This window comes from Ovis aries, chromosome 3, assembly GCF_016772045.2.
Source record: "Ovis aries strain OAR_USU_Benz2616 breed Rambouillet chromosome 3, ARS-UI_Ramb_v3.0, whole genome shotgun sequence".
NCBI classification, from domain to species: domain Eukaryota; kingdom Metazoa; phylum Chordata; class Mammalia; order Artiodactyla; family Bovidae; genus Ovis; species Ovis aries.
In genome coordinates, this window is record NC_056056.1 from 208,393,640 (window position 1) to 208,406,896 (window position 13,257).

Sequence of the window (13,257 nt, forward strand, 5' to 3'; positions counted from 1 at the left end):
TGTTGGAAGCGGGTTAAACAAGTGATGATGACAAAGCATCCCTGGGAGCCAGGTGTGGGCAGGAGGCTCAGGCTGTTTCACACCAGTTACAGTGAGGATGGATCCAGGCTGTCCTCTCAGGTCAGGTCCATGTGGTCCCTGGGGCCTCAGTTCATATGGAAATTCTGCATCACAGGAGACCTGTGCTCATACAGGAGCTCTGGGAAGATCTGCTTCCAGGCTACACAATAGCAAGGAGATGCCCAGGAACAGTAAGAGTATAACAACAATTTAAATATTCTCCTCTCACAGCTGACAGATGTGAAATCACAATGAGAGGGAGAGTGGACACGGGGAAAATCTGAGTTCCTCACTCATAAAGCAACTCTGCTCTTAGTTATCTTGACACATGTTCCCAAATGTCCACAAAGAGTATCACGGGTGCATCCACAGATGGCCCCTCCCAGGGACCACACAGGCCCTCAGATGGATAAATACTCTCTTCCAGAGAAAGAGTGTTTTCTCTTGACAACTGAAATATCTGGAGGAAATTAGACCTTAGCTGACCATAAGCTCTGAGTCAATGACCCACCAACATGGCTTAATGTTGAGGCCACCATGTACCACAGACTTTGTACATGTCATTGCAACCTTAAACACACAGAGCTCATCTTAAATTATCAGATGACTCACAAATATCAATACTGCAATACATTTTCTAAATCTCTGTCTTTCACATGCAGAGCAGCACAGAGATGTTATCAAAACACTTGTCTACTTTTGGATTTGGTAAATATGCTCAGTTAATCTATAAGCTATCTATTTCTTTTGACTACTATACAATGCTTGTGGGATCTTAGTTCCTTGACCAGGGATTGAATCCAGAGGCCCTAGCAGTGAAAATGCAGAGTCCTTACCATTGGATTACCAGAAAAGTCCCTAATCTATAAACTTTAATGCAAGCATATTACAAATAAAATGAAAATTTATGTTGCATTATGGGGACATAAATGCCAAACGTAGAGTGATTCCTCACCCCCCAAGGAGTCTGACAGCATTAAAGATGGCAAATGGTTGAGAAGTGAAGTGTTAGTCACTCAGCTGTGTCTGTCTGCAACGCTATGAGCTGTAGCCCACCAGGCTCCTCTGTCCATTGGATTCTCCAGGCAAGAATACTGGAGTGGGTAGACATTCCCTTCTTCGGGGGCTCTTCCTGATCCAGTGATCAAATCCAGGTCTCCTGCATTGCAGTTGGATTCTTTACCTTCTGAGCCACTAGGGTGGCCCATCCAATGCATGAGATTACCCATATTTTGAAACTGCAGGGAGGCTGGGCATTGAAGAGCTCAAATTCACCTTTTCCAGGACAAAGACCAAAGATTACAGGGGATCAGCTAACCCCACTCACCTGTCTGAGACCTCATCCCATCTTCCTTCTCTGGGAGCACTTCCTCCTTGCTCCCCTGAGAGTCATGGAGAGCCCCAGGCACTGGTACCTCTTCACCATCATCATAATCCTCACCAGGGGCATCAGTCCTCTGATCTGGGGCTTCTGAGGGCAGAGCAGGGGTCAGATGAAACCATGGTAAGGGGGTTGGTCTGGGAAATACCCAAGATCCTTCTGACCCAGAGTTTCTGAGCTGCTAAATAGAGGCACCAGTCACTCCTTGTTTCAGAAGATTTTTTTCTCTAAGACCATGTTTCATTTTGATGTGTCCATAAACCAAAACATGATTTTACATATCTTAATATTTCGTTTGAAAATATATATCCCAAAGTAACTCTCCTACCATAGAGCATTACTAAAATATTTTGACATATTGTGCTTTACAGAAATTATTTTTAAAACCAGTGTGTGCCTGTTGTGATTCTGGACACAGAGAGCCCGGCTCCAATGTGAGACATCACAGAACAGTCAGAGAAACGGAATCTGGACACAAGGGATCCTTCTGGTCCATCAAAGGAAGACTGTTCCCTTTGCATCTTGTCTCCATGAGGGAAACGCTCCTCCCCAAAGCCCAGCTGAGGCGGGTCCACCTCTATCACCTGGAGCGGATCTGGAGTCATGGCTGCCCTCCCCATCTGACAGGAAGCCTAAAGTGGAGAAAAACATCACACGACACATGGAATGACCCTCCCCACACCCATGGGACCTGCATTAAGGCTGGGAAGGGACAGGCCTGGCTCCTGCAGTGTAGATGGGGGCTGGGGGCTCACGGGGCTCTGCGAGGCCATCCTGCCACTTTGGAGAGCTGCCTCTGTAAGCCTGGGCACACGGGGGGGGTCTGTGGACACTGAGAAGATGTTCACAGCCAATGGGAAGTGACAACCAGAGGTCCCAGGAGGGCAGGCAGAGACACCCACCTGGGCTGCCCAGAAGACCCTCCTTCTGAGTCACAAGGTAATCGAGCTCCTCATACATGGCTTCAGCAAGAGCATCTTCATAGCTGGATGAGGCTGAAAGATCCCCCAGGAGGTCAGAGATGCTGCCCGAGACACCCTGATCCAGCAGGCCCACCTTCGTCTCCCCCACGCTCACACAGAGGCTGCCTGGGCCTCAGCATCATCTCTTACCCCGTGCACCATGTCCCTCGCACCATGGCACCTTCTCCCCTCGCCTGACCTGAATTCACAGCTCAGCCCTGACTCTTTCTGGTCTCACAGGAGAGGCTATGACTTATGAGAGTTCACACCCCAGTCCTAAGAACCTCTGTCTGTTCAGCCCTTAGAGCTCAGCACGGAGCACATGGAGCTCTACAGACTCAGAACAGAGACCTGGCCCAGGTTCCCCTCTTCACACCTGCACCACCTTCTGCCTTCACACAGTCTCCCTGGTCCCCAGTTCCCCCTGCAGCCCACCTCTGTGCTGTGCTCTCCATCTGAGCAGCTGAGTCACCAGGATGATGAGGACCAGGAAGAGAAGGGACACCAGGATGAGGCAGAGGACCCCAGGCAGGGAGAAGATGCCAAGGAGAGGATTTGAGGCTGGTCTGGTCCCTAAGGAGAGCAAGGCAACAGGGTGGGGAGAAGGTCCTGGGCACAGAGAAACCCCCTGTGCCAGCATTTCCGGGGGCTCTGGATGATGGTATCCTAGCTTCAGACACAAATATACTAATAGTGACTGGGCTCCTCCAAGTCTTGTCCTGAGGTGAGTCAACTCCAATCTGGCCAGTGGGGCCCCGAGGCAGAGCTGGGGATTGTCAGGGAGCTGCCCTGCTGAGACAGCCTCTGAGGACCCGGCTCATCCCTTCTTCTTGGGCATCAAACAGTCCTGAGACCCACACCTCACTGATGAGGGGCAACACTAAGGGGCAGGTGGGAGAACCTTAGAATCTGCACCACCGGAACCAGACTCTCTTGGATCCTGGGCCTGAGAAACATGTGGCCACGGAAACCAAGGCAGGGGCATTCCCCAACAATGCCCTGGCTCCTTCCCAACAGCCAGGACTCCTCAGGCTCTTTCCTCTCCTGAGATGTCAGAGAGCCCACAGAACAGGTTACCAGAATCTGAGTATTCTCCCCTGACCGTGGATGGATCACAGCACCTGCTGTAGTCGGGGGCAATGTTGTCCTTGCACCTAAAGAGAAAAACAGGAGATTAGGTAAAGGGAATTGGCCAGATCACAGGGTAACCTGTTTTTCCTTTCTGAGCCCTAAAATCACCCCCTCAGTCTCCATGACACCAGTGTCCAGCCCTCCCAGCTTCACTGTGCTAGATCAGAGCCCCAGACACTCTCTGAACACAAACTCCACACAATGCCTGGTCCAGCCCACTGCCCCTGTGCTGCCCCAGCTCACCCAGGGTGGACCCCGTTCCCCTCGCTCACCAGAGCACCTCACACCAGCGTCCTCCTCGTGCTTGCAGTCACTCTGCCCCCAGGGCTCCGCAGCACAGTCCCACAGGGAGGACTCCCGGCCCCCCACACCGCACCTCGTCCAGCCAGATGCTCCCATTTCCAGGGCTGAATGTCGCGGCCTGCACGGCTTCCAGGGCCTGGCCACAGCCCAGCTGCTGACACACCACCTCGGCCTCTGCCAGGCTCCAGGAGTCATCGCACACGGTGCCCCAGGAGCCACTGTGCCAGACCTCCACCCGCCCTGAGCACTCGCTGTCTCCTCCCCTGAGCCGGAGCTTCTCTCTGTCTGAAAAGGCAGCAGCCCCTCCTGTGACTGCCCTGGTGGGAGGAAGGAGCCCCTGGGACCCATGGGGAGGGGGCGGGGCTGACATACCTGTGCAGGGGGCAGCAGCTGGACAGCTCTTGGGTCTTCTTCCTGCACACAACAGGGAAACAGTGGATCAGGAATAGCTGGTGGGGGGGGGGGGTAGTCCTGTCCCCACAGAAGATTATCTAAGGTCTGACTCAGTGCAAATGACATGTGAAAACACAGGCGCATTATCTCCTGCTCTGAGAAGTTCAGTGCATGTGATCATCAGCTGAAATAACTGTAACTGTGCATCATTTATTGGTCTCCACACCCCACAACAAATACAAACACACACAGACACAGGCACATAGACAGTTTGTAGACTCAACTTAAAATCATCACTTAGATTGGAAAGCATAAAATCACTCTAGCAACATCCTTCAGGGTTGAGACAGACACAGAAACAGACAGTAAGTCACCTGCACACGAGATATAGGCTTCCTCCTTGGGAGAGCAGGAACTGTATTTCCAAGGGTCAGAAGGACACTGCCAGAGAGAGGTGTCAGTTTTCCAACACTGGATTCCATCTACCCACCGGGGTCTAGAACCTTCTCTAAGAGCAACAAAAGTGTCAAGGGTTCCATTGTCCCCACAGCCAAGCTGTCTGCAGATCACGGACACGGTGATGTCATCTATGGGGTTACGGCAGACACCGCCCTAGGTCCCGTTGTAGAAAACTTCCAGCCACCCAGCACACTGCTGGTCCTCGCTCACCATCCTGAGGGCCAGGAACTCTAAGGTTGAAAGAGAGGAGACAGGACACAGTGAGCACTCCGCTCAGTGCTCTGGGTCTTCCTCTCTCCCAGAAACTGGGACCATACATCCCTGAGCCAGCTGCAGAGATACCCACTAGTTGACAAGACTATCATTGCCTCGCTTTTCCCTGACTTTGTCCGTTTGTGTCTTTCTATTATCCACGATGATGTAGTGGATACAAACTGAAAGAAAGACCAACTGGGGCACCTGCAGGATGGAGAACTGACTCCTGCTTCCTGAAAAAAACTCTAAAACGGTTTGTGGATGGAATGTGATGTGGGTATTTGGGGAGGGAAGCAAAATAACGGAGCCACAACTGTCCACATACCAATCCTTAGTACCTGTGAATATGTTACCTGACCTGGCAAAAGGGACTTTACAGATGTAACTAACTTAAGGACCTTGGGATGAGGCTGGGAAAGGGGGGCCTCCAGGAGGAACGCAGCCTTCTGGACACTGGGAAGTTGGCCCACGGAGACCCTCAGCAGACTCCCAGCACACAGAACTGAGCAGAGTAAATCTGTGCTTTCCTTACATCATCCACAGGATCTCCAGACTGTACTACCACAGGGAACTGGAGAGAGAGCCCTGCTTTCACGTGGAAACCGTCAGAAACGGCTCTGCCAGGAAACACTATTGAGAAAAAAGGACCAGAATTTCAGCTGCTGCAGGAGGAAGTGAAAGCACCTCGTCCTCACGTCTGCTGAAAAGACAGGCTCCATGCGAGGAAGCGCCCTTCTCTAGTCCTTTCTGCCTCTCTCCTTCAGGGATCAGACCCCAGTCCTCCAGAGCCCCACCCCTCCCCCAGCCTGTGGACAGTGTGGAGTGCAGACCTGAGCAGATGACCCCCGCGTCCTCCTTGTGTCTGCAGTCGTGCCGCCCCCAGCCCCGGGAAGGGCACCTCCACACATGGGACTCCTTTCCTGTGCAGTTCAGGTCGTCCAGCCAGATGGGCCCTGATCCCGCCCCAAAGTGAGCAGACCCCGTGGCATTGAGGGCTTCTCCACAGCCCAGCTGCCTGCACACCACGCGGGCATCATCCAGGTCCCAGCCGTCATCACAGATGGTGCCCCAGGAGCCCTGGTCAAGGATCTCCACTCTCCCGGCACAGGGACCACCCCCGTCCACCAGGCGGAGCTGTCTGTTGTCTGAGGAGACAGAAATGGGGCGGTGACGGTGGTGAGGGGGGCGAGGGGGCAGGGGGTTAGAAGGTCTTCTGTCCTGTGGGACCCTCACCTGAGCAGTAGGGGGCGCTCTCCTCTGAGGCCGCAGAGCCTGCTGGTTTGGACAGAGTCATTGCACTGGGGAAGTACCTGAGTCTGGTTTCCTGCAGAAACACCAATGATCAGAGGGCTGGGAGGGTTGAAGTACAGAAAACTAAATTAAGGTTAAAACATGACCTAGCAGTGGAGCCTGAAATGAAATCTGTGACACATCAGTAAAGTTATCATAACTTTAGTGTCCACTTTCTCTATGGACAATTCTGCTTCTGACAGTGCCATAATTTTGGTTTAAGCCAAGTGTTGCACTAAGAATGAGTTCAATAAGGTGTGTTACTCCTAAATCTATCCCTAAGTAGAAGAAGCAAAACCAAATCCTTTCTGAAGAATGTCTACAATTTTTCATCTTCAATGTCTAAACAAATACTTATACAAAAGAGATTTCATGGAAACTCAAGAGGCAAAAGGAAACATTGGAAAGAGTATCTCAGGGTATCCAGCTATTAATAATTAGAGAATTTATTTTATTTTGTTATTATTTTTATTACTGGAATATAATTGGTTTACAATGTTATGTTAGTTTCTGCTGTACAACAACATGAATCAGCCATTAGTACACATATATACCCTCCCTCTCCAGCCTCCCTCCCGCCCCATCCCCCATCCCACCCTTTCCGTCATCACAGAGCATCTAGCTGAGCTCCCTGTGCTACACAGCCGCTTCCTGTGACAGTGTATACAAGTCAGCACTACTCTCTCAATTCATCCTGCCCTCTCCTAACCACCGCGGTGTGTTCCCATCTGTTCTCTAGGTCTTCATCTCTGTTTCTGCCCTGAAAATAGGTTCACCTGTACCCTTTTTCTAGATTCCATTGACAGAGAATTTAAACAGCCATGATTAAAATGCTCATCAAATTAACTCACAAGATATGTATCTTGGCAAGGAAATGATTACAAAAACAAATAAAAATTCTAGATCTAAAAAACTTAATAGCTGGAATTAAGAACTAGAGAATGAGTGTATCTCAGTGTTAGATCAGCATAAGGTAGAAAGAGTTCAGTGGAAGATCAGAGGACAAATATTCCTCTGTTTAGAAATGCTGGTCACATGGTAAGAGTCCTAGTTATAGTGCTGCAAAGCAAATTCCCCCCAAAACTTAGCAACTAAAGCAAAACATATATACTTCAGTTTGCTCATGATTTCCTGGGTGTAATCTGAGAAAGACTCCACTTGGCAGTCCTGTCTTGGGGTTTTTCATGTGGTTGCACTTAGATGTCATCTGGGGCTGAAGTTTGCTGAGACTTGACTGAACTGTGGTTAACACCTGTGGAAATTCCCTGAAGTATTTTAGGGATAAAGGGACATCATGTCTGCAACCTAATTCAGAAAGAGTTTACATATTTAGGGACAAATGGAACAGGACGGGGAAAGACAGAAAAAGAGGGGAGACAAACAGAGAGATAAAGATTAAAGCAAAACAGGACTTCCAGTTCAAGATGGCAGAGTAGAAAGAATGAATATGCAATAGAAAAAGTGAAACATACTGGATAAAAGTAAAAGATCATGTTTCACTTTTTCTATTATCTCTTCTTTTTTTTTTTTGATGTTCTTACTCAAGCCTTTCTCAAGTGTAGTAGAAAAGCTTTTGTACACATACATAATTATGTATAATATGTATATTTTAGAAAACATAAATTTTTGCCTAACTAAAAAGTTTATGACATTTTGATTCCACTTGTTTGACTTACTATGAATAGAATGCTAGATTTCTAATTTAAAAATAGATATGCAACAAGTAACAGTGGTTTACTGTATAGCACAGGGAACTATAGTCAATATCTTGGAATAACCTATGATGGAAAATAAGTTCAAAAATAATAATGTGTATTTGTATAACTGAATCACTTTTCTGTGCACCTGAAACATTGTAAGTCAACTACACTTCAATTAAAAATATATATATTTAAAATAAATGTATTTTTTTAAAAAAGATTAAAGCAAAATACTAACATTGGGAAATCCAGGTAAAGGTCATCTGGAATTTTTTTTATTATTCTTACAACTTTTCTGTAAGTCTCAAAAAAATATTAAAAGGTGAAACAAGTCCAAAAAATTCATTCTTAGGACACTTTTACACACAAAAAAATACGAATAGCATCAAAAACAAATGCCTAAGAGAAAACCTAGTAGAAGATGGGCAAAACCTCTGAGAGAAATTCAAGACCTAAGTGAATGGAGGGATATACGATGTCAGTGAATTGGGAGACTCAAAATTGTTAATCATCCTCAAATTTATACATGGATTCAATCTAGTCACAATCAAAATACATTTAGGCTTTTTTTTTTCGGGGGAGGGGCGGTGGTGAAAAGTGACAAGCTGATTCTAAAACTTATACAAAATCCAAAAGGCCTAGAAAGACCAACACAGTTGGAAAGAAAAGAAACAGTGTTAGAGGAGTTAATAAAAAGTAACTCTCATAAATTGAAATCATCCAGACAATATAAAGATACAATAATTAAGACATACAGTATTGGAGCCAGGATAGACAAATAGTACAATGAACAGAGTAGACTGTCGTAAAGGACAGACACATATGCCCTTCTGCTGATGACAAAGGTGACAGCAGTGGGGAAAAGAGCCTGTTCAGTAAAAGAGTCTGAGTCAGCTGGATGTCCACATGAAACCTGACCCTTATCTTACACAGATATCAATCCCAGAAGGAATGTACAGTTATATGCAAGAGAAAATAATTAAATTGCTGTAATACTTCACCATGAAATGTCTACCTTTTGAGACACAGATGCAAGAACAGACAGTTGGACTCACTGGCAGGAGTTGTTGTTGTTCAGTCGCTCAGTCGTGTCTGACTCTTTGCAACACCATGGACTGCAGCACACCAGGCTTCCCTGTGCTTCACATCTCCCAGAGCTTGCTCAAACTCATGTCCACTGAGTCAGGGATGCTATCCAACCATCTCAACCTCTGTCATCCCCTTCTCCTCCTGCTTTCAATCTTTCCCAGCATAAAGGTCTTTTCTAATGAGCCAGCTCTTTGAATCAGGTGGCCAAAGTATTGGAGCTTTAGCTTTAGCATCCATCCTTCTAATGAATATTCAGGAGTGATTTCCTTTAGGATTGATGGGTTTGATCTCCTTGCAGTCCAGGGGACTGTCAAGAGATTTCTCCAACACCAGAGCTCAAAAGCATCAATTCTTCATCATTCAGCCTTCTTTATGGTCCAACTCTCACATTCATACATGACTACTGGAAAAACCATGGCTTTGACTATATGGACCTTCATTGACAAAGTAATGTCTCTGCTTTTTAATATGCTGTCTAGGTTGGTCATAGCTTTTCTTGCAAGGAGCAAGTGTCTTTTAATTTTGTGGCTACAGTCATCATCTGCAGTAATTTTGGAGCCCAAGAAAATAGTCTACCGCTGGTTCCATTGTTCCCCCATCTATTTGCCATGAAGTGATGGGACCAAATGTTGATGTATGGCAAAACCATAATCTTCATTTTTTTAAATGTTGAGTTTTAAGCCAGCTTTTTCACTCTCTTCTATCACCTTCATCAAGAGGCTTTTTAGCTCCTCTTCACATTCTGCCATAAATGTGGTGTCATCTGCACATCTGAGGTTATTGATATTTCTCCTGAAAATCTTGATTCCAGCTTGTGCTTCACCCAGCCTGTCATTTCTCATGACGTACTCTGCATATAAGTTAAATAAGCAGGGTGACAATATATGGCCTTGGTGCACTCCTTTCCCAGTTTGGAACCAGTCCATTGTTCCATATCCTGTGGTCACTGCTGAGTTTTCCATATTTGCTGGCATATTGAGTGCAGCATTTTCACAGCATCATGTTTTAGGATTTGAAATAGCTCAGCTAGAATTCCATCTAGCTTTGTTGGTAGTGATGCTTCCTAAAGCCCATTTGACTTTGTACTCCAAGATGTCTGGCTCAAGGTGAGTGATTATCTGAGTTATTAAGATTATCTGGATCATTAAGATTTTTTGTGTAGTTCTTCTGTGTATTCTTGCCACCTCTTCTTAATATCTTCTTCCCTGTTAGGTCCATACTGTTTCTGTCCTATATTGTGCCCATCTTTGCAGGAAATGTTCCCTTGGTAGCTCTAATTTTCTTGAAGAGATCTCTAGTCTTTCCCATTCCATTGTTTTCCTCTATTTCTTTGCATTCTTCACTTAGCATGGCTTTCTTATCTCTCCTTGATATACCTTGGACCTCTGCATTCAGATGGGTATATCTTTCCTTTTCTCCTTTCCTTTTCACTTCTATTCTTTTCTCAGCTATTTGTAAGGCCTCCTCAGACAGCCAGTTTGCCCTTTTGCATTTCTTTTACTTGGGGATGGTTTTGATCACCACCTCCTGTACAACGTCATGAACTTCTGTCCATAGTCCTTCAGGCACTCTATCAGATCTAATCTCTTGAATCTATTTGTTGACGGGGGGGTGATTTGAGAGAATACCATTGAAACATATACATTACCTTATGCAAAACAGATAGACATTGAGAGTCTGATGCATAATGCAGGGCTCCCAAAGCTAGTGATCTGTGACAATCTGGAAGGATGGGGGGGGGGTCGGTGGGGAGGAAGGTGGGAGGAGGGTACAAGATGGAGGGGACAAATGGATGCATATGGCCGATCTATACTGATGTATGGCAAAAACCGTCACAATACTATAAAGTAATTATCCTCCAGTTATAAAAAATAAATTTTTAAAAGAGAAATTACATTTTAAAGCCAGTTTTCCTTCAACCTCTGCTCTTGGGGACACTTCACTCCAGGAGCATCCTAAGTACCAGTAGCCCTTCCCTGTCTTACCTGAGCAGATCACAGAGGCCGTGTTGCCATGGGAACAGTCAGGACCACCCAGAGCAGTCACAGGGCAACTCCAAAGGAAGGACTCAGCCCCTGAGCAGTGAAATTGGGCTGTTGAGATCTGATCACCTCCTTCCACCAAGTGTGGTCCTCCGGGGGTGGAAATGGCGACTCCACAGCCAAGCTGATGACAGACAACATTGGCATTGGCCAGACTCCAGTGGGAGGCACAGAGTGCTCTCCATCGTCCAGAAAAGTTCACCTCCACCTGCCCCTCACACTGAGAGGAGCCGTTTGTCATGAGCCGGACTTCTGAATATGCTGGATATGAGATAACAGAATTTCAGAAACATCTCATGATTTCTCACCTGAACAGAGTATGCAAGGAGGTTAGTCCTGACCTACATCTCACCTGAACAGACAAGCTGAACAGCTCCACTGTGGTGACAAGATCCCCCTGGACAGGGCAGTCTGGGACAGGACCAGAGCTTAGGCTCCTCTCCCTCACACCTGAACTCTTCAGCCCAGACCCGGCCATCTGACTCTCTGAAGGGCACGTGTCCCAGGACAGACACAGCTTTGCCGCACCCCAGCTCTGCACAGATGACTTGGGCAGTGGGGAGTGTGAAGGTCCCGTCAGACACCGGGATCCAGGCTTCTCCAGAATACACTTCTACTCGCCCTGAGCAGGGTCCATCCTTTCCAACCAGATGCACAAATCCTGAGAGAAACAAATAAATAAACCCACTGCATGTTCATGATCCTGGCTTGGCAACTGGAAACATGTCACAGGCAATGGTGTGAAAGCTTTTATTTTCCAGGACTGAGGCATGAAGAGACAATTTGACAGTGTCAGAATTGCATTTTCATGAGTGAGTTTCGGAAGAGAAATCCAGAAGCATTTGCAGAGTCAGTTTGGAATGGCTGAATTCCAAAAACTTATATTTTGATGTTGGTTAGGATGTGAATTCCTCATTTAAGGGCCTGGAAACTATAGGGCCCAAGGAAACTGCTCTGCAATGGGCATCGGACTTGGGTGCAGAACTGAACTAACCCAGAGTGAAATAGGTCCTTGGGATTCAAGAGGTTAGAGAACTAAGATCCAGACAAGGTTAGAAGGCCATCCTGAAATTTCTGGGGCTAAAAGTCCAGCCAGATTTTTCTCAGAAGTCAATATTCAAGTCACTGATACAAGGGAAATCAATTGAGAAATCTGAGTGCAAGTAAGTCTATAAAAAAACTTATGGCTCATGGAAGGATATTATAACAAGTCTAATTTTTATGAGTCTCTCATATATTTCTCATAATCTCTGATGGTGAAAAATTCCAAGAATTTCTTAGCCAACTTGAATTATGAAAAGAAATTGTCCACAGATGAGTTTGAATATGAAGAAAGGTCAGAGTCATAGGAGAAAGGGTTGGTCCTAGCCATCTATCAAGAAAGCCTAGGATTTGCCAATGAACCTGGAAGAGAATGAGTTCTCAGTGGGACTATCCAAGATGACTAATTGTGTTGATTACTTCATATTACTGGTTTTCTTCCAACACATGAGAATCTTAGCAGATGCTATGGAGTGAAGGTAATTTAATGTATTTAAATTCTATCTATATGCTAAATGGAGCTTCCCAGGTGGCACTAGTGGTAAAGAACCTGCCTGCCAATGCATAAATTCAATCCCTGGGAGGAGGGCATAGCAACCCACTCCAGTATTCTGTCCTGGAGAATCCCACGGATGAGGGAGCCTGATGGGCTACAATTCACAGAGTCGCAAAGAGTCAGACATGACTGAAGAGACCTAGCATGCGCTCATATGCTAACTGCAAACTACTTCCTATTTCTTGAGTAATAGTTATCATGCTGTTTAAAAAAAAGAGAGGAGGAGGAGAAGAGAAGACAGAGCAAACAGTCATATATAATTTACAGATTTCTACCTTACAAAAGCCTCAATATGGATGAAAGAAAGATTTGGGGAAAATATCTGTCCAGCAAGTTTTTAACACATTTTACCCCTGTGCTCCTTCCATCTGCGACCTAACCGATTCTCTTTCCCATTTCTCCCACTGAAGACAAGAGAAAACAATCCTAAGAGCTACAAATGGATGGAAAAGAGACTCTGAAAGGGAAGAACTTCTGTAGAAGTGGAGTGTGGCTGGGATGAGGGGTAGGTTAACCTGGGAGTGGATGGGGTCTGAAACTGAAAGAGGGAGACTAAGGAAAGACTCACAACATGATTCGACCTTCAGGGACCATA

General features: G+C 46.3%; 1 pseudogene; it reads right to left on the reverse strand.

The window, feature by feature from the left end:
* Positions 1-13,257, reverse strand: part of LOC105601851 (antigen WC1.1-like) — a 41,560-nt pseudogene that overhangs the window by 340 nt on the left and 27,963 nt on the right.